General features: G+C 36.6%; 1 protein-coding gene across 3 annotated transcripts in view; it reads left to right on the forward strand.

Moving 5' to 3' along the window:
• Positions 1–22,784, forward strand: part of LOC126925132 (uncharacterized) — a 68,896-nt gene that overhangs the window by 34,395 nt on the left and 11,717 nt on the right. The window contains exon 1 of one of the 3 annotated variants that reach the window (XM_050740413.1): positions 7,992–9,447. The exons of the other annotated variants lie outside the window; for them this stretch is intronic. The gene's annotated coding sequence lies outside the window, so the exon portion shown is untranslated. Of the gene's footprint in view, positions 1–7,991; positions 9,448–22,784 lie in introns of those variants that run through there. 3 annotated transcript variants of the gene reach the window in all.

Consider the following 22,784-nt stretch of genomic DNA (forward strand, 5'->3'; position numbering starts at 1 on the left):
TGGACGCGTAAACTTCATTGAAACAAATGGGAGGAAGATCGATTCTCGGAAGAACTAAACTTAGACTCGACTAATGGAGATCTAGATCCAAGTCAGAAGCTAGGCAGAAGCTAGACTCGACACAGACCCAATTCTAGTTAGGCTAAATCGTAATTCAGCCGTTTAACCCGGCCAAACCAGACGTAATCCAAAGCGATCCAGTCTTGAACGGAACGTGGCCTAGACCTAACAATCAGCCTACTTCTAAGACCTGTTAGGCCTAACCCAGACCTAGGCTAGCCAAAGTACGAGGGATCGCGGTACACTATTCGCATACTGTACCGTTCGTACAGCGTTACCATCTGTTCCAAAAGTGTTACTCGCGTTTTGCGCGACAGCTGACGTGTGCCTCCTTTCGCGGCCTTAATTTTCTTTGCTCTAGCCATCGGCATTGACACAAATTTTCTGCAATCTTCCATCTCTGCCATCGTGGTCCCCTCTGTTCTCCAGCGATTCGTTCGCGGACCAATTTTTTTTCAACGAACCAATTTCCTTCATTTTTCGTTCATTTCTGACGTTTGCGTCGCGTGGTTGAAGCGGTCGAAGTGGTTTTAAGAAAATCTGTAAGATAGAATCGAGATGAGAAGTTATAGATATTATCAGTGGCGGTTCTTTCGCGTGTCTCCTAAATTAGGAAAATTTGTTAACGATAAAAAAATATGATCGAGTCAAAAATGGTTCAAAGAATGTTGACAATGAGAACGTTAATTTTTTAGAAAACGATTGAGATTGTTACATAATCCTTAATTATGTTAGAGTCTTCGAATTTTTATATTCCAACTTTACTTTTACACTAACAAATAAAGAGATTTTTTAATGTTTCGAGGAAACAAAATCCGAGTGAGAGATTACACGTATTAACAACGACTTCTTCGTATTTTTCCTCGATTTGATAAATTGCTTAACGATAGGAAAATACCATTGGATCGAAACTGATTTAAAGGACACAGCGGGGTAACTAACAGGGTGGAGCGAGTAAAAGGGAAAAGGAAATTCTACGCTGATTAATAGCGGAGGGAAACGCGGCCTTGAGCAACCAAATCATCGATTAGGACTCTAGCGTCTTCGCGTCCGTAGAACCATTAAGCGAAGAGAAATCTATCTGAAATCTATCCGAAGATCGAATCGTTCATTAAATTGCAGATACGTAGATCTAACGAAGTTAATCAACCTTGTTTCCTGGCCGATCCTATAATTTCTTTCAATAGATCATTGTACAAACCAGTCATGGACAATTTTCTCCACGTAAATTGGTTAATTGAATACTTTTATATTCGTACTTGTACATTTTGCCTTTTCTCCCGTATCGAACTACGTTAAGACGTACGTTAAATAATTATAATAATTAGTTGATTAATTAATTAATGTAACCAGAATGTATCCGCTTTTTTTTCGAAAGCGTGTATTGTAACGTGGGACTCGATGCAAGATGATTCACGACGATAAGCGAAATATATTAATCGTCCCGTTTTCGTCCTTCTTTCCCTCGAATAATTATCGATAAGCGTAATAACTCGTTTTAGGAAGTGAAAGTATATATAGTATAGTTTTTCGTGATCAAACTGTCCCTAGTTTTTTTCAGTATAATAGGAACGAATATATTATGTTAATCTTATTGTAATAAGTTCGCGTGAAAACTTATTTACGAAGAATATTCTTTGTAACTTGTAAAGAATATTACTCGACCGTTTCCCAACGATTTAACGTGGAATTTAAATATAAATCTGAGGATCTTCACTGGCATATTTATTCCTACATTCGTCATGAGATACCAGCGAGTTTTCCAGGGCGTGCAATATTCCCTTTCTACATTCCAAATGAGCAAAGAGGTAGCCAAGGTGATGTTGCTTCTTTCCGAGATTCTGCCTCTTATCAAACTGAATATCTAATACCTTTTTATATTCTATTCTTCTATGTGCGTATTTCTGTAGAATAGTTGCAAAGTCATTTGTGTTATCTACAGAGTTTCTTTGGTCCCGAGGCGGTTTGTAATTTATCTTATAATTTTGATTTCTATCGTTAAATAGTTTCTGATTTTTGGATTTCAAATCAACCACCTTTTTCTTCTCTTCGAAAGACTTCCACTTTCTGTCGTTCCTCGACGTCGTACGTAACAAATAGCACAATAAAAAATATCAAAATTTCACCCATTAAATTTTAACCGAAGTAACAAGATCATAGTTGACTATATTTCTGTGAAAAGATGCCAATGCCCATTATTTCTCTCTCTTTCTTTCTCAAACGCCAATTTTCGCTAGTCTTCAACGTTATATAACGCATAGAGTACCAAAAATTTGAAAATCTTATAGAGAAGCAAGTTTATATAACCTTTAAGTTCGAAGCGAACTAAATATAGCAAATAGGATCCTGTTTCTTTTCAAAATGCTAATGTCTTGCAGTCTTCGTTTATCGACCACGACATCGAGCATTCCATGTCTACGCGAAAAAAGCATATCGTTCGGTAAAACGTTATACTTGTGAAACGATTTGCATAATGTACGAGCGTTTCGGGAAATAAAGAAAAAATACGAGTGGCGTGCATGCGAAGTCGCGAATCGTTTAGCCGGTATAGTTGTTGCAGACGAAACAGACCGAGTCCGCGACTCGTTATATGAATTTTTGATATTCCGCGATCTCTTGTGCCGGCGAAACGCTTCCTGTTTCGAAAGTCTCTGCCAGATAAAAAGCGCGGCAGATTCGAGTTTTATGGTGCACGACGTAATGGCGGCACGGCTGGCAAGCGTCTGCGGCTCGAAAGTGTTCCGAGAAAGGCCGATTCACGCGAAAACCGAGCGCATAACGATCCATTGAGCCGCGAAAGAGGCTTCTAAGATCATCGGAAGAAACGGATGTAATACGCGGAGTAATAGGATCGTTATCTTCTGCGAAACCAACTGTTCTGTTCTCCTCGAATTCTTTTTACGGGCCGTTTCTTCGACGACGGAGGAATTGTTGGAAGATTCGAAGAAAAAAGAGAAGATATTATAACGTGAAAAAGTATCTCTGAGGCAAAGATGACCGCTTTCGCAATGTCCTGCTCCGATTTTCGAAATTACGACTCGAACGCGTCTTGGCAGCATACGTTTGTTTCGTGAAAATCATCTTTTCGTCGATAAGAAACTTGGATTTCACGAAAATTTTGTATTTTTCATTCCAACTTTGATCTATCGTTCGTTTCGGACGGGAGCGTTCTTTTTAATGATTTCTAATACGATGGAACGATTTCTGGTTTATGTTGTGAAGTTACGACGATCGAAAGTCGATGAGGAAGTCCTCGATATCTCTTACGAGTTTCCATTCTTAATCGTCAAACAGCGATATAGAAACTCGAAACGATCGAAATCCTGTGCTCAAACTCTACGGAATCAATCTAACTGCACTTTGGTTGTCCAGGATACGTTTATAACCGAACGAACAGGGTTAGAATAACAAGGAGTCATGCAACAGGGCTTCTAGCGTCGCGTGTACCGCAGGACCGTTCCGTTAAGCAAAGAGACCGGCGAAATATAGCTTCTGGCGGAAAAATCGCGCAGCTATCTGCTCCGTTGGTCAATATTTGTCGTGCACCAACGTCGATACTGGCTCAAGGCAGTTTCGATGCAAGGTAGACACATCCGGGCACAACGTTTTCCCTCTCGCTTTGCACGCGAACTAAATATTTCCGAATCGATGGTGAACGAAGAGATTATAATTACCAGATTGCGGATATTTACGCAAACTCGGATCTTTCTGATCCCATCTACAAAAACGCAACCTAAACAGAGATTTATTTTACCCATTAAACGTCACGATAAGTACTATACTTTTAATATTTTATATTTTATTGTTTCATATTTTCGCGTATAATATGCGTTCTATGCATCTTTGCATGTTTTATCTTTCATATTTATTATATTTGTTGACTATATAATTATAACGCAGTTACTTAGATCTTACTTTTTGTTAATTTCGACTCGTCGTCGTCATCGATACACCATTCGCTTAACCATTCGATCGTGTGCACTTGGCTCGTCTGAATTCTCGCTAGGTTGCACAATCAACACCACAATAAAGATTCCATCGCATCGTAAACACTTTCGCAATTCTAAACGTTCCTTATTGATGAATTTTAAAAAACCACAAAAAATATCATTCTGCAGTTACGATAAAGACGGTGTTAATTCTAAGAAAGTACGACCACTTCCGCAATTCTGAACGTTTTGTTGTGATATTTCTCATCGATAAGATTTCTATAAAAAATATTTGTTTTCTTACAACAAGTATCGTTTCCGCAATTGCGATGAAAATTGCAAAGATTCTAAGAAGATATTATCACTTTCGTATCTATGAACGTTTTATCGCGATATTCTTTGTTGATTCGAACGGAACCCAGCTATTCGACAGATCGAAATAAAAAAAAAGGGGGGGGGAGAAAACGAAGAAAGAGAGGAGGAAATGTTAATCACTGGAATAGAAAATGAATTCGTAGGATCGTTGAACGCGGCAACGCGAAACGAGATAAATTTTATTTGGCGGATTCCTTCTGGCAAACACCCGTTACTATTTCCTTCTAACTGTTCATCTCGATCCGTCTGTATTCTTTTGATCGGCGCTGCTTTCGCCGACATCCGAGGAAAACTGGCGTTATTAATATTAATTATTTACGTTTATCTATCGCCATTGGAACGGTACTTTATCGACGTCGATTAGTCGAAGGATGAATGTGTCGTCTCGATTATCCACGACGTGGATAGTAATAATTCATTACCGTTTGTTTTTGATGTGAACATCTTGTTATCTGTAGGCCGTTCGTCTTATCTAGTTAGCAACAGAATGATAGATTATGAGCATTAACGATATATCTTACTTATTTATCGAATTTACAGCCCGCGAAAAAGGATTTGACTTGCGTATTATAAATAAATTTATTTCAGTTTATTTCCCACTAATAGTAGGTGGTCGCTCGTTTACCTTCAGGGAAATTGCTCCAAGTGTGCAGGTCTAGTTTGAATGGTTTGGTTGTCACGTTGACGAAGAGCTTCGACACTGTCAACTGACCTTCCATAAACAACAGATTTTAAATACCGTTATAATTAAAAATTGGCACTAGTGCCAGAAAATAAGCCGCAACTCGATAACGACGCCATCCGTTTATACGAACTTTTATTTTTATTTCACCGAATCATCCCCTGCCGTACTTTCCACGTGTTCTGGCTCAGTCTGCAAGCTCTTTATCCCTTTTTCAAGACTGCCACAACGTTCCAGAAAATCATTTTGCCCGTGCTTTTACTTTCATTTACGTTTTTCCGTTTAGCGCTGTTCCTGCTCCACCGTTTTATCGAAAACCTGGAATCGTCCGTCAGACGACCTCCCTTTTTGCTCCATCGGTCCATTCTATCCATTTTCCATCCACCCTTGCTTTTTCATATCCCGCTTTAACTTCTCTATTATTTTTCCCCGCTTCTCTCGCAACTTCTAATCTTACTCCGTATTTCTCTCTCAGCTTTCGTCAGATCGTGGTTATTACGGGGGTTATTATATATGCGATAATACGTATTTAATTTATACAACGATGAGCTGCATATTTAATTTCGATGTATTTTAAATTTCTATATGTGTAATCTGTTGATTCCATAAGAGGACGATAAATAATCCTTTAGACGTTAGTTTACACATGTTACGATGTTTTACGATTTAAAGATAATTTATACGTGTTCGTAATATTCACGTGTTGTTAATACGGCGTATAGATAGATACTTATAGATATATACTTACTTAAGTATAAGTAGATACTTATAGGCTTTAACAGCCTATATGGCAATACCAAGAACAACGTTGCTATATTTTTCTAATTCGTTTGATAGAAATCTTCGGAGGAATAAAGATACGAAAGGAAAGAATTTGTCATAATTCTAATTATTAAGATATAAATTTAAATTAAACGTGGTCAATTACACGCAGTGACTGCTGTAGATATTAATTAACCCAGGAAATCGCGATCGATCTGTCAGATATAATACGCGTAAAATATATTCATTTATTTTTTTGTTTTTATTATAAACAGAAGGTCGTCGAAAAAGTTAAGTCCTCTTTTTACGAATTTAAAATATTACTTCCGGTTAAAACGTTACGAGTTGTACAAATATTTTTCAACTTCATTAAATGAAATTAACTACATCTGTTACCGTTAATGACGTTAACGAAGCCTATTACGTCGAAACATTATCTCACAGTGGTATATTTTCCTTTATATGTACATCTTCGTCTTCGTAGCGTTTGGATAGCTGGTGACCCTAATTATTGCGGCAACGCGTATACGCGTAACGTTTAATTTCGTGTATGCTTATTACGCCTTCGAGTTAATAAGCAGGGAAACAGTGGCAGGATCATAGTTATCAAAAACCTCTTCTTTGCTCTTCTTTATACGAGTGTCTACTTGTGAAATTTTAATAAACCCGACTGATTTTTCGATCGACGAATCTTAACTTTCTCACGTGTTATAACGTTAAAAGTTATTTACTAATTACGTACCTACGTAATTGTGATTCGTAAATGATGATTTTTATGGTAGAAATGTGCGAAATCTGCAATTCATGAGACGCCTTAAGTAGATTTAGAAGTGCGACGGAATTAGCTGTTGAATTTATTTAACTGCTGTTATTACGGGATTAAAATAGAACCAGTTTGACGCGTTTCTTGAGATCGTGGTCGAGTTCGTTACGGTACTTTTGCAGATTTTTTAGAGTATTTAGAAGAAGATATTAATTTATGGGATATTAATTCTACGATACACTGTGTCGTATAAAATTAATACGTTTCCTTGCTATTTCGAGCAAACGTAAGAGAACGTTTTACAATGGCAAAATATTCTACGCATTAAAATACTGTTTAATAGTCTGAAATATTAAGCGGACAAACTAAAGTAGGACACTTCGCTCGGTGTCTTAAACTTGACTTCAAAGCTAAAACGATACTTTCTTTATGAACGAAAATATGGGTCGAAACAAAGTATAACTAAAACACCATATAACTTAGTTTTGACACTGTGCACCTGATCAAATGTATATAAGGAAACCTACTCTACATATATAAATTTCGTTTAGTTCATCGACGCCGATCGATTTTCAGCCGGTTGTGGCGCAAGAATTTTTAAAACGCGCGATATTTGGCAATTTGGTCAGGTGCGCCGATTCTGTGCTCTACCACTTTAAATAATAAACTAACTTCTTCTAACTTCTCAGGGAGAACGAGAAAACGAAGTCGTTTGGTTTTAAATTTTAAAAAAGTTACTCCTGCGTTTGGGAGTGTTTGGTCGCTTATGCGAATAACGTGTGCCATGCGGAGATTCAAAGTAACAGGTATTCTTAGCGTTTTTGGGAAAAAGGTCAATGAGGAAGAGTTAATTTTAATTAGACGATTAAAAGATATTAATTTTTAATTGTATCGGCTTTTTTGGCTACCAGTAACCGTTATCGACCACTCGAATTTCATTTTGGTTACCGATACTCATTATCGATAGCGAAACATTTGTTTGGTATTCGACTGTCGTCAATCGTTATACACGTTTTTTACACTCGACGATGCTTATCGGTAATGAAGCGAATTTGTAATTTCTTGTGACGCTTATCCGTCATGAAAGTCTTTCGATCAAACCTATCAGTTCGCATATCGTAACTTTGAAAATTTGTCTCGTAATAATTAGGATATCCGATGTGCCATGAGATGAAAAAGGTCGGACGATCGCGGCGTTAGTCCATCCGAAACTCTATCTATACAGCACCAAGTCAAAATGACTCACCCTATATGACGTATGTTCCCTGCGGGTATGTTCCCATCTGTTGCCAATGTCCATGGGGTCCCGCAGGCATCTCCCACCCCGTAGCCACGTAAGTCGACCGATCGTTCCCTCCCTCTTTTCGTTTCCCCGCTGTTCCCGCGCGACGACCCTCCAACGGCCCCTATTCAAAGTCTTCGTCCGGCGTCTGTCGGCAGTTAGTCGCGGCACTTCCATCGTGAAACGCGTGTCTCTGCTTCGTTCGTAATTTCTCGTCAGCCACAGTGTCGTTAAACATCCCTCGTTGTCAACCCTGCGGTTAACGCTTGTCAAGCTATTTTTATTTTTTATTCCTTGTATCAAGGTCTCGAGTGTTGATCGTGTTCGACTAAACAGTTTGGAGCATCGAAAAACTGTGCAACAGGTTTATTTCCAGTTGTTTCGCGTCTTGTTGTATTTATTCGTGCTTTCTGCGGAATTCGTTGGAAGTTTTATTGGGGCGGGGCAGGGAGAAATTATTTATTTTGTTCGTAGAATCGACTGAAGTCTTTCGAAGAAAGTGAATTTCTATCGCGCGATCGACTGTGCGGAATTTCGTTGATTCTTTTTGGTGAAGACGAATTGTTTTTGAGAGAAGATTACCACGAAGATTCTTTAGTTCTCAAGCTCTGCATCGAATATAGCGATCTAAGATCCTGGAATTACATTCTATTTCAAGTTTGATCAAGTTTCTGGTTCAACTACTCCGAAAGATCGGACCAACGGTCTAAAATCTCGACAGTTTATCATTTTAAAAGTTTAACGAAATCTTTACTAGGATTACGCTGAAATAAACATCGAACCAAAAGTTTGAGCAAGAGCGATACTTGGATCAAATTTTTGGTCGAATTATTTGAAAAATAAAATTCGAATCGAAGAATCTAAAATTCCGAAGCTGTAATACCGTTCCGATATTTAGAATTCTCGGAACCTAAATCTCTAGAAATTTCCTTGCAAGATAAAAATCCGTCGAATTTGGAAAACTCGAAAGAATCTTCCAAGAAATCTGGAACTCTGAAATTTTTGGCACACGAAAATTAGAAACTAAACGTTTGAGAAGAAAATTTTTAGACGAGCAGACGATTGGCGGGCCGCGGCCGAAATCCTCGTTTTTACAAGTTCGCGAAATTTCACAGAGTTTTGAAACGGAGGAAGAACGTATTAGAAGGCGAGGGGAAAAAGTTGGAAGAATTCGAAGGAGAATTGGAAGAAACGGTTAGGAAAAAAGAAAAATCGGCGAGGTTGTCTCGAAGGCCAGCTACCTGGCACAGATAATCGAAGGAGAAGAAAGTTTCGTCTGGGTGCTGTATCCGGTTAAAGACGTCGCCCACCTTCCTCGATCGTGTGCTCATCCTCGATCGATCTCGTAATTCCTCTTTCATCGTTCGGTTTCTTTCTTCGTGGGGAATTTCTGTGAAAGGAGAAAAAAGAAGAAAGCGAAGAGAGAGGTTTGGAAGCAGGAATGCCGGCCTGTTAATGATCTTCGCGCGCTTCTTCGCCGTGAAAACGGAAGGAATGAGAGGCACCGCGGGTGAAGTTCCACGGTGCCGATTGAATGGAGCTACTTCCAAGTGGTTTTGACCGTTTCTCGTGTTGGATGACTCGTCTCTCTCTCGTGAGTAGAATAAATATCGTTGCAATTGAATATTCGATTTCAATTTTCCAATCTTTACTTACGAAGCTCTTTAGAAAGAGTGCGACGCTTATTTGAAATAATAATTTCTAGGGAAATATTTCAAACAGCAGATCTTATAGATAACACGGTCGAACGAGTGTTACGTTATCTATTTACGAGTAAAAATATTTTAAACTAGTAATCTAGAAGGGAAGAGGGCGAAATTTATTTGAAATAATTTCGAATAACGCATTAACGCTACTGTATCATAAACGATATGTTCCAATTGATGTTATGTTTTCTATTTGATTAAACGAAGAAGACCGAAGCGAATAATCTGGAACAGAGCAGGGCGAAATTTATTTCCAATAATGATCTCTACGTAAATATTTCAAATAACTCGTCAACGTTACCGTATGATATAATGTATTCCAAATTGATGCTATGTTTTGTTTTTTTTTTTTTTTTGATCAAAAACATTTAAAACCAGGAGAACAATAAATCGTGAAACAGATTGTTCGAAGAAAGGTTAGTCGAACATTTTCTTTCGAAATAATATTTAAAAAAAGTAGCGAAGTAGTAAAGTACCGAACTTCGACAGATAGTTACGAGTTACTCCAGACCCTTTTTCTTAGCTCTCTTCCGATCGCGTCGATCACTCGTGTCACTTCTCGTATATGCTTTTCTTGGTTACGCTTCAGCACGTGATCCTCTTCCTAATTTTTGTCTCGTATTTAAACATATCCATAACCGTGTTTATCTCGAGTGAAATTCGCGTTGTTCTTGCATCCGTGATTTACTTGACCCAAATTAATATCGATGCCCGCCTAATTTTGTCCTGATCAGCTGTCAAATTATTATCGAGAGTTGTTCGAGGATCAAAGAAATTTTAACCGTAACAAACGACTAACGCCGATATTATCCTTGAAAGACGATAATTCTCTAGACGAATAATTTGTCGGGCCGGTTTTTCGGTGAAAGTAGGTACTGATAATCGAATATAAAATTTAAGAATCGATTTGTGATTCGATCATTGTATCTTTGCTCATTGTATGCAAATCTTGTTACAGCTTATTCAAAAGTTTACTCAAGCAGGATAGAAGAGAATTGTTTGGTCGTTTAAGAGCCTCTTAACCTTGTCGTTGTATTACGGTAATACGCAAATTATCACGTATACGTCACTATGATTCATTGTCCGGTACAGAGAATTAGTAAATTAGAATGGTACTTTCGATTTCTGCCAACAGTCGCAGAATCGATTTATTCTTCGTTCTAAAATCAACCTCTAGATCTTCGATATTTTACGAAGTAACATTTCTAACAAATTTTCAAATACGATCTTCCTTTCCGTATAATTAGCTATTCAGTTATAAATGAAATAATTCGGCTGGTTGTCGTTTTATTCCTTTTAAGTCCTCGTTATTTTCATCTTATTAGAACGTGTTGCTGATCCTTTCAAAACCAACTTTCAACTCGTTTCACATTGTTCGCGAAACATTTATTTTTTCCAAGAAAACATCGTTTCCTTTTATTACATAAATTACCTTTCGTTCTTTAAATATCCAGCGTTTTTTATTCAAAATAGAACGATCGAAAAATTGTACAAATCAATGTTAAAATTCTCAGCGTCGTACCTTCTTAACGCGTTTCATTTTTATTTCAACCAACCAATTTTCTAATTCCAATCTCATCCATTCTCCGACTTTCTCAACATTTACGCCATTTTTCCATCAAAAATATTCGCCGCGCCTCGCCTTTCGATATCTCGCGAAGAAAATGCCAGAGGTGTGTGCGTGAATCAAAGGAAGAAACAGAGAAAGAAGAAAAGAAATCAGGGAACACGATAGAGAAGAATCGAATCGATTGTTTCGATTCAGCCTTTCAGAAGCTTACGGATAGCACGATTGGCGAGAAAACGGAATTGCATCGGACTTACGTAATTATAACGCGATATCGCGCGGTGCAAGCTTTTCGATACGAACGGTTTCACGGTTAAAAGCAATTGTCCCCCAGAAAACTACCGTTAAAGTGATCGTGACCTCGATCGAGCCTCTATAGATTCTGTATAGATCCGCTTCTGGATCGTCTATATACGCCTGAACGACCGGACCGACGACTTTTTACCAAATCGCTGAAACCCCTTATCGATCTAAAACTTGACTCGCAATCGGAAAATTCGTTTCGATTTTTTTTTTTCAATTCCTCGTCCGATTTCGTTCTTATAATCGAAAATTGGATAATGGTCGTTGTCGATGTTTGCTATTTTCGAGAGGGCGGCCGTATTAAACCAGACAAGCGTATTTGATCGTAAGATAGTTTTGAGAAAAATCGACTTTTAGTATTTAACAATCAGGCATCGATTTCACGCACGTTCGAGATGCAAACTATCGTTACATCTTCAGTTTTAACGCAGATATTGCGATGTCAATATTTTGTATATACACAGATAAAATATTTTTGCGCTATCCGGCAACAATGTCTCGATTTAAGCGAAAGTTGTATCCACGCCATTTTGTCTTAACACGAAAAACGAAAAAGATACCAACTAATTATTACCAACTAATTACCTAATCCTCTGACAGTTAGATCAATTCCTACGAATAGTGAGCAAATAGAGGAGAAATTGTTAATATTTGCTTGTTTATACGGTTGTTGGAGATTTTTGTGGTAGAATTTCTTATCGCGTTAAAGGAAATAATTGGAGATCTTACCATACTTATCTATCACTGTTACCTATCGCAATTGAATTTTTTAAAATCACGTACTTTGTACCGCTTATCTTTCCATATTCTTCTATCCATCGGTACAGATGCATTTACGTAAGTTTTTATTCGATTCAAGCATTAAGTTTTAATAATTCCCGATCAAAATCCCTGGAACCGACGTTTAAAAACCTCGTTACGAAAATAAAAAAGTTTCTGCACCTTAGGTACATAATATTATATAGTAGCTACATAGGTGTATATGTATGTAAAGTGATTTAATATCATTCAACAATTTTATGCTTCTCATCACGCCCCTTGATCTTTAATTAATTTGCTTTAATCTTGATAGTGGAACCATACTCGACCATAATCAGGCTTGTTACGTTTCCTGTTGTGCTCTGATTTGAAATCTTTTTCGTCTTGTTGTTAAATCCACGTCTTTAACACAGGTTTCAACATTTTCCTGCTTCTCTATGTATATTTATAATATCCCTTCATTATTTGTTAATGAGTCAGGCCACAAAGTGCCTATAGATTACATTTTAGTAGCAGCTACACCATTATATTTATTACGCAATTTATTACATAAGTGTGATAATAATCGGTAATCGATCATGATGATTTTATCATCGATAAAACAGATCGAAAATATCAGCTGGATAGGAGCAAACAATCAGCAGAAAGTACACGCGAAAACAAATAAAAGATATGGAACAAAACGTTTTTTAAGAAAATTTCAATACGTTGACTTAAAAATTGGTCTGGTACACGCGTACTTGTTAAATTTTCATTATTTCATTTTGTCAGAAACGAAGCATCGTATGAAAGAATCTTGGTCCATTTTTTATTTCCCTATTCTTAGATAAGAAAGGAAGAAGCAGATAAGAAGAAAGGAAACGATTAAGGAGAGATGATTTACCGTGGATCCGTGTAATCTCGAAGTAATCTCATTTCTCGTCGATTAATTTCGTGGCCATGATCGTTCATGCTGTTATTTCTTCGTTAGAACATCCGGCGGCTGTGTTTTTCAGTTCCCCCGCGAGAGCAAGTCGAGGAAAAAGCAAAGTAAACGACGAGTACAACGTGTCAAAGAGGAAGCTTGGATATTTTTCTTATCTCTTTGAGGTTGCAACGTGGTTAGAAAGGAAGAAACGCTTTTGAAGTTGGATTTTATGTTACGCATTTCTGTTTTATTCGTCTTGTTCGTTTTATGTTGTATCTTTTATTTTATTTTTGTTCTATTTATGTTCATTTCTATGAAGGGTGCGGCTGAATAACGCGTACGTGCGGGCGAACGAAGCGATTCTTCGTGAAAAGATATAGAATAACTTTTTTTCATACGACGTTTCGTTTTCGAGGGAATCGAGTTTGAAAATTTATCAGCAATACTTGAACACGGCTAACTTCGAACGGCAATAAATAAATGTGGAAATAAATTTGAAAATCATACGCGCGTACTAAGCGAATCGCTTAACTAAGCACGTTCAGATTCTATTTTTTTTTGAAAATGAAGCCTTAAACGAAAATTTTATTCCACGCTTTCCTCTTATTTTTTCACAAGGAACCACCAATAATCCCTTTGTACACGTTATTCGGACATACCCTGTATGTATCTATTTAATGCGTAAATTTTCAATTAAACATTGTACTCTTTCGTAAAATATCTTAAATAAAAAGAAGAAGTCGTAGTATCACTTTTCTAATGGCAAAGTTAGACGGACAACTTCCATTTTATTCTTCTAATCGAATAATCTATAATTGGTTTCCATTAAACGATCATTCACGCTTTAGTTAATCGCACTTCAATTATCATACTGTCTTTTAAAATACTATGAACGAAGGCAAACTGCAGTTTCGTTCTCCAAATACAGACAAATACATATTTGCGAACCTAATATGCAAAACTGCAACGAATCAACAGTCTCTCATCTTCCATTTACCTCGGGTAAATAGTAGAGCTTACTCGATTGAACGTTAACCGTAATTAACATAATCTGAAAATCAACCGAGCATGTTCACCGTGCGTCATTCCAAAAGGCTAAGCATTACAATCAGATATCCTCAGAAATTTCGAAACGGGTAGAAAAGAAAACGAACTGGAACAACTGGCCGAGGTCTTTCTATTATTTCTTCACCCTTCGTTCTTTCCTCTCGTTCCAACGAGCTAAATGATTTGTAATCAAAGCGAACGAAGTTTAATCCACGGAGTACGATTTTGATTAATCACAACGTGATTAAACGACAAAGATTCGAGAACCAACGATTTTAAAGATAATTATCTCTCTATTCTCGAGATTTTTTTAAATCTTTGGCGTTGGATACAGAACACGCGTGTTTTCGATTTTTTGTAGGAAATAAAGAAACGAAATTTAGTAACAAGCAAGTGGCATCTACAGGGAAAAACGCGACAAGTTACATTTTCTATTTTTTTTTCTTTTTTTAGTATTTTCTTATGCCAGGTTTTATTAATACCAGGTTATCAAACTTGTCCATTTTTCTTTTTCTTTTTTGGAGTTACATAAACTTGTAACTATCCGTGTTTGTAACTATATTGCGCAGTTATATAAACCTTTCTCATCCTTTTCATAATTTCAGAAATATCGCTTGTTTCAATATCAAAATATCGAAAGGTATTAAAATATTCTTCTTCCCTAACAGTTTTACCTTTGGCTTTCACGAATCTTTAACTATTTTTCTGAGCCTGGGAGACCTTCTCCCTGTTTCATATTAAAATATTTCTTTTTAGTCGCAACAATGAAAAATTGATGTTAAAATGAAAAAACGTACAAAGACGTATTCATCGTGTTATTTTCCTCTGCGACCGTCACAAATATTAATAACTGCCTCACGTACGGTAATATTTAACACGTGAAATTTATAGTATCTACTATGTGCGTCTCTCCATTTACACCGTTAAAAGTTTAAAAATCGAGAAACCTGGTATAATTGACGAAGACTTTAACCAACACGAGGATCCTTGTCGGTACACCGCGAGATACTTGATAGATATTATAAAAACAGCATTTTAAAGTGATGACGCAAGACAGATATCATCTGAATGGTATTATAATATAATGTGTAAGCAAGACATCGCGCAATCTTTCCGACTACCGTTCCGCAACGTTGTCTACCATCGACGAAACGCGAATAGATCGTTGTTAATCTTTTTTTTTTGATCGATAAGAATCTAAAAAGCTTTGTAAAAACTAATAATTTTGTGAGAGTTATACGACAAATAAGATAAGTTGTCCATTGTAATTTCCTCGATTGAAAAGTGTTCGAACCAATTGTCATAGATAATCACGTAATCGAAGTAAGATAATCAGGAAGCAATAAAATTATATTTAGGAAAAATACTGTTACGTGTTCCATTTTCTTCGTTGTAAATAATACGATCAAATTGAAGCGAAACAACGTTGTCCTCTATAATCAGATAAATTGAAAACTTTTGAACAAATTGCCATAGACGATATACTCACGTGGAAGTGAAATAACGAGGAGCTAATACGATCAGATTGATGCGAAATAACGTAGTCCTCTGCAAATTGAAAGCTTCTCATCGACAAATCATCGTAAACGATACGACGACGTTAAAGTAAGAAAACGAGGAGATTCGTCTAAAGTCTCTGGAACGTTCGATTATCCCCCAAGAGCAGACGATGACGCGTTGGCGGACGTCAATTTAACGCGACGCGTTTTGCTTCCTGTGTGTGGAAGGGAACAACGGCCTGGTTTTCGACTCGACCGTGTGTCGTTTAAGTATTCGCGTGTGACTGTCCTAATTGCGCGATACACGCGTGTTACGCGAGCGTATCGTGCAAGCTGATGGTCCGTTCCGAGCGTTTCGCGCGAGTTAGCCGTGCGTCCACAAACGCTCGATTATTAACGATACGTGGTCTGACTGTCATCAATGATTGAGTCGACACAACGAGACGAATACCAAACGAGCTTTATATTCTATCCCTTTGCCGAGCAAAAGCGAAGCTTCTAACACGTACGCTTCGGCCCATAAATATTAGAACATTTGCGGGAAAAATTTGAATAGCGTTCAAATATTTTGAAACTCTTTGCAGAAGATTTAAAGAATTTTTTAACGCCCTAAGAAATCGTTCTTACGTCTTTTTAACTCTTAGATCTCCCGTAAGTCTATTTCCTAATTACTAAAACTATAATGCATAGATACAAATGAGAAAGTACATTTAAGGAAAATAAACGATGCTTCGGAAAATGGTAAATACGCTACGAATGTTTGTGCAATTCATCTTTTTATCAACATAACGAATAAATGAAAACTAAATGGGAACTTATTTCCTCTTGTTAGAATGAATGTTTAATTTTGCATATTTCGTATATTTCCGCGTACCACTTGTATTTTGTACGTTTTTACGTTGCTGAATTTTCTGGAAATGCTACTATCTATCTAATATCTACGATCTAATGACAAAAAAAATCGAAACAAGAAAAGTACGATTCTATATAACGTTTTGAGTAACACGTAAAAATTGTCTAACAAATTAATCTAACGCATCTCCAAAAATGCGATCCGAATGGCCATCGATCGATCAACAAATTATAATTTGTGCGAAATTAATCTCGAAATCATATACAGCCTGCAGATTTTTCAAGAATGCATAAATATTCGCAGTTTGGCAATAGAAGTTATTTTATCGAGTTAGAAGAAACGTTACAGTGAGAGAGCAATTTTTCATTGTTTAACAAGCTTTACGCATTGATGCGCTTACAAAGCGTAATTATAATTTTTTCTCTTCGATTTAATCTTGCTTAGCTAACGAGGTATCTTGCAGGTACCGAGATGGCAATATAATCGCAGACAAAGTCGGTCGATTCGCTGCAGGCATCTCGTTTAACTAAAACGTCTCATCGCGCTTAACCCGGTCGCTTAACTCCATCGCCCTATAAATATTGCTATGAATCGCTGCGTGGGTGCGATCCTTTTACTCTCGACCGCGTTGCTTCTTTCAACCTCTATTTTATCCACTACAAGCGTTTCGATGTAGGAAATCGTGTCGATAGTTGTAATTTATTTGCTGCGATCGACATTCATTCTATAAAAACTTTGATTAATTATGATACATCGAAGTCGAAATCGACTTTATAAAAATTATAATCTTTTTTCTTTGTATAAGTTTCAACGTCGCATCAATCTCAAACTTTCTGATTATTAGCGACGATAATGCGATAAATGCAAAGAAAGAGAGAGAAAGAGAGAGATTTACTAGTTAGATTTTGTTAAATAACGATATATTTTCCAGAGCGGAGAGAACGCTTGAATCTTGATTTTTATCACAGAGATTTTCGCTTAAAGTTCCTTTAATCCGGTACTTGTCGCGAGAGTAATTTTATTTAGCACTATTTAAAGGGATGTGTTTGACGATAATTTAACGATTGCAGATTTCGCAGACTGGTAGGTTAGATTTTCAGATTAGGTATGCACGTTACTAATTCTAGGTCCGTTTAATGCAATTTGATGTCTACGATCGAGGTTCTTGGTGACTAGACCCTTGTTAAGAAATTCCTCGTTCACTTCGAGTATATATGAGACAGCAAAGCTTTTCCGTGTGCTGTTTCACCCGAGATTTTTCTTGGAAAGATCTCAAAGATCACTCGTAGGAATTTCTTTCAACCTCTTTGTTAAAGGTACAAGGTACGCGCGTCCTTTGCCGTCAACGCGAGATGGGATCTATGCAAGAGTAATAGCTTTACCTTCGTTAATAACAGATTACTTAATTACGCATGATTTATTTTCAATATATCAAATAGGATTTCATCGCTTATCGATCGATTAACGATAATTTAGATCGCTCTTTTCGAGTGGTTGGTTTCTCAGAGAATTTTGTTTAATGAATATGGTTCGCATGATCGAAGTTATGTTCCGATTTTGCAAACGATGACTTGCTCGATGCTATCTCAGTGGAGTGAGCCTTTCACCGCGTACGAAGATGATTTTAAATAGAGATAATGGTAGTGCGTCTCATTAATACTGGAGATTAACAACTTTAAAGATAAAAAAATTGCTATGAGCGATCGAAGGACATTGGGTGATAGCTATTTTCATAGCAGACACTTTGTTTTAGAAATGATTCGATTATCATTAAAATACCAATTCCATGACACAGAAACGAGTATCATCCAATACGTTCCTTCTTTCATATTTAATGATCTTCCATCGATCAATGATTGACCTAATTCATCGCCAATGCACGAATAAGGTTCAAACACAGTCGATATCGTTTGTTATGCGGACTATCGAAGAACGAATAATAGGTCTCTGGGACTTTGGAGCCTATAGAACTTAATTTTATACCGTGCAATTAATAATTGCGATAAGTAAAAGAAAAACTATTCAGAATTTAGTTTTCAGGGAGAACGTGTATTTTCTTCGAAAGAACTGCTAAAAGCTAAAGATCCCGAGGAGAATATTATGAAATAATATTTTGAAATAGATACTTGGTTTTAAATTACTCGTTAGAGTACGTTAATTAGAACCCATAAACTATCAATTTGCTATCTTCTGGCATAAATGAAAGAAGTTGTCTTTATGATAGATAATATCGTTATATAAAATCGTTTCATGTTACAAAATGAATAAAAGGCGACACCAATAGATGCCTATCAATACTTATACGCATATTTTCCAAAAGTAAATCGTCATTTCGTAACCACTAAATAGCAAATTTTTATACAAGAAGTCATATTTTTTCTGAATCGCGAGCATTTTTGTATCTGTAAATTCGGCATAAACGTACGCGATGCAAACACATGCAGAATATCAGAAATCTTTCGATATTTGATAAGTGAAAACTAACCAAAGACTAACGCATAGAAAACGTGTAATAATACGTGCAATAAATTAAGATATAGATATACAAAGACAGATAGCGAAATAAGATGTTGCTTTAAGGAATGAACAAATTAAGATACAGATGAATATAGATAAAATTAAATTAAGATACGAACAATTTGGACAAACGGCGAATTAAGATTTAGCTTTAAGGAACAGACATAAAACGGAATAGAAATAAAGATAGAAAATGCATCGAGCGCGTACATACACAAAATAGTAATAGGGATAAGTCTCGATACAATAAGCGATACAAAGAATAGATGAAACGAATTTCTATTTAAATTCCATCCATCGAGTTGTGTTTCTAAAGGCATAAAAATTCGCAGTCTAATAATCGTCTTTTATTTCTGCACTCTCGTTACTTAACACGCTACGATGTTGAGCGGTTAGAAGCATCATAGCAAACAAGCCAAACCAACCAAGTTTGACATAACCGTAATTGTCGTTCCACGTAACCAGCGGTTTGCCAGGAGTAATACACGAGCACCGAAACACGGAACTTTCGGTGTTGAAAGAATCCAGGCATGCGTGACACGTGTATGTATACACGTATGTGCGTCTGTTTACGATCGTGGACGATACATTGCAATGGTATCTTACTCTCGAATCGCGAAGATCGACGAGAAGGATCCTCGACGAGTGAAATCGTCTCTGGTTCTCCCGCTTCTCTCCCCAGGCTGCTACAATTAGGGTTAATTAGCACGCGTAAGCGAGAAATCGCAATTGGAGCAGACATGTACAGCAACAGCATCAGTCGCTCTCTCCAGTCGACTTTCCATATGGTCGAGCTGGATGTCGTATAGCAAAACGCTTTGTCTTCAAACGCTCTGTCGAACGGCATGCTTCTTTGCTCGAGTATAATGAAACTTTCGAATGCGAATGGTAGTTTGCGCAGAGAAATGTAGAGGTCGATGGTCGTAATAGGTTTGGTTGAAATCTTTTCAACTTTTATTAGATTCTTTACGTTATAATTAGAGAATCGCGGTTATCGCGTTTTGCAGAATTTAGAGGAATTATTGGATGTTGGGATGTTTGAAACATCGTACAGCGGAGTTGATGAATCTGCAATCTTTTCATTTTTCAGGTATATTCTACGTTGGAGCGGTAAAATATATTTTTCATAGAACGATACGATACTTGAACGAAGTATAAGGAGACTTTAATACGTTGAAGAACGAGATGTAATTACGAGATACGATTACGTGGAGAACTGGAATGGTCGACGATTGCAATTGGTTTCGTTATTGAAATCTTTGTAATCTCGTGATTGTTTTCTTATGTTATAATTATCTAACCTCACAGTTATTTTATTTTAAAGCATTTGGAAAAATTATCGTACGTTGGAACTTTGTACTTTTTACAATTTTTAAAAACTACTAAAAAAAATCGAAAACGCTTGACATCCTCAAAGAAAATATCAAAACGCTGTGTCTCGTGTACCAAACAGCGTGATTCTTCTTCCGAATGTGAACATTTTTCCTAATCTACGTAATCTACGTACAAAATTCATTAGGTTAAGACTCGCAATTTTGATTAATCTTTCTCTACCGCGATCGTTAAATTGCCATTGTCATGAACTAAAATTAAGATTTATTTTATAACATTTAAATATATAAAATTAAAATATATTTTTAGATACACAGATATATACTTATACGTATATCGTAACTTAGCACGGTATCTCTGTAAAAATTATAATACTATATCGCACGTTTACATTGAATTTTTGAAATATCTCTATCTTAATAACATATTCTATATTGGGGTTCAAAATTGTTACCATGGTCATTCTAATATCGGGAATTTAAGCCCAGCACCGAAAGTCTAGATTTGTTACTCTCGATTCGTTATCGAGAAAGTTCCATGCTTCCAGATATTGCACAATGGTATAGGGTCCTGATCTTTCGTTCCCAATAAAGATTGACTTATCGCCAAGCTGTGTCACGACACGCCCAGTCCCTAACCTTGACGAATTTACGGCTTCTGGGTCCAGTTTCTCTCAGGATACAGCGGACTGCAGCGTTTCGGCCTGGCAAACTTACTCAACTCGCGTGCTGGCTATACGCAGCAAAGCGACGCTTTCCAGCCGGGAATATTCTTGCAGTTCTTTGATTTTTCAGTAGTTTTTGAGCCAGACAGAATGTTAGACGAAATTAATAGACATTTTAATAATTCGGATAGAAGAGTTTACAAGTTATTAATACTAATAGCGATACTACTCACCACTACTACTTATTACTAACAGTAATTTCAATATAAATTAAACGAGTTAAAGAAATTGTTTCGGTAATTTTAATCATATTATTTCTTATATTCGCGTTATATTTTAATCGCGTAGATTAAAATCAATCGATGTTCCGAGTGATTTTCAAGTTAAAATCCTACGTTCTTCAAAAATAAAATTCCATCCTTCCGTACGTCACGTAACTTAAAAATAACGCAACCAATAGAAGTTATTTTGATCCACTCACCAGAAAAATTTACTCCACTCGTCAGAAAAATTTCTCTACAACGCAAAAATAAACGATCAGTATCATCGAATCTTCCGTGTTTCAATTTTCCAGATAATCGACGAATTTAATTTCCTCGTGACAATTTCAAGAAACATAAGAGATTCAAGAAAGTAAAAATAGATACATCTGCTTATCATACACTTTTATTTTAGGAACCGCTAGAAGGCTTAATCATTTTTCGCGATAACTTCAATTTCGTGATAACTTTCGAAATTATTTGTTCGAATCACTGCGATTCTAGAATACGCCCAGCGTAAGCGCGTGCCTCAAAAGTTCTCTCTGTCATTTGAAATTCCATCCGATCGCTGATATTATTGGAAAATCATTCTTCCCGCTTAAAACAAACATATTTTTTTCTTATTTTTAAATCGAATTTAGTTAGAATTCTATGGTGTCGCGAAGCTAGTTCGTGATGGAATTCGAGATAACTTTTTTTTCAAATTGCAAGGACAGTTCGCTTATTGAGAGATCTGCGTGACACTTTCCCTTGCACGCGATATCCCATTCATCGAAACGACTAGACGACTGTCTTTTCTGAATCCAGTGGCTCAAGAATGAACATTGGTACTTTTGCAGTACTTTGGTTTCCGTTTCGTTAGCAACGTTTTGGTATCTTTGGTTTTCCGTCAGATTCTCGATAGAACGAACAACGAATATTTAGATGTTCTTGTTTAAAGAAAGATCTTTACTTTGAATTTCTGAACAACTTAGAATCCTCCTTCCGTCTGAATATTTTACCTTTACTCAACATTTTTCGCAAATATGCTCTTGCAATGGAAAGATTATAGTTAAGCTTAATATCGGAGATCTCTCGAAAAGAAAGATTTCTATTTTTACTCCAAAGTTTCTTTTGAAGAGATTAAACGTATCTCGCGAATGAAAATATTTGTTAAGATTAAAATTAGACCTTAATACCTATAATCCTCCCAAGACGCGTAAAACGTATAAAAACTTCCATACTCGTTAAATAGAAATATTAAATAAAATATTTCCCTCGGAGAGCCTTAAAATTCCTACAATGATCCTCCCAAAGCACTAAACTTCATCCACTCTAAAACTTCCCTCTTTTAATCTCCCTACACATCAACCCTGCCCGTAAGTAACCCTTCAGAAAGTTACTCTAAAAAGGAACTTACCTATTAACCATTAAATCTTTGATAACTCGAATGTATCTTATTTATTAAAGAAAGACGATATTTACTAGATTGCTTACGATAAATTATTACATATTAAACGAATCTCAAGCCACGATAA

The sequence above is a fragment of the Bombus affinis genome, chromosome 15 (genome assembly GCF_024516045.1).
Source record: "Bombus affinis isolate iyBomAffi1 chromosome 15, iyBomAffi1.2, whole genome shotgun sequence".
Classification (NCBI taxonomy): domain Eukaryota; kingdom Metazoa; phylum Arthropoda; class Insecta; order Hymenoptera; family Apidae; genus Bombus; species Bombus affinis.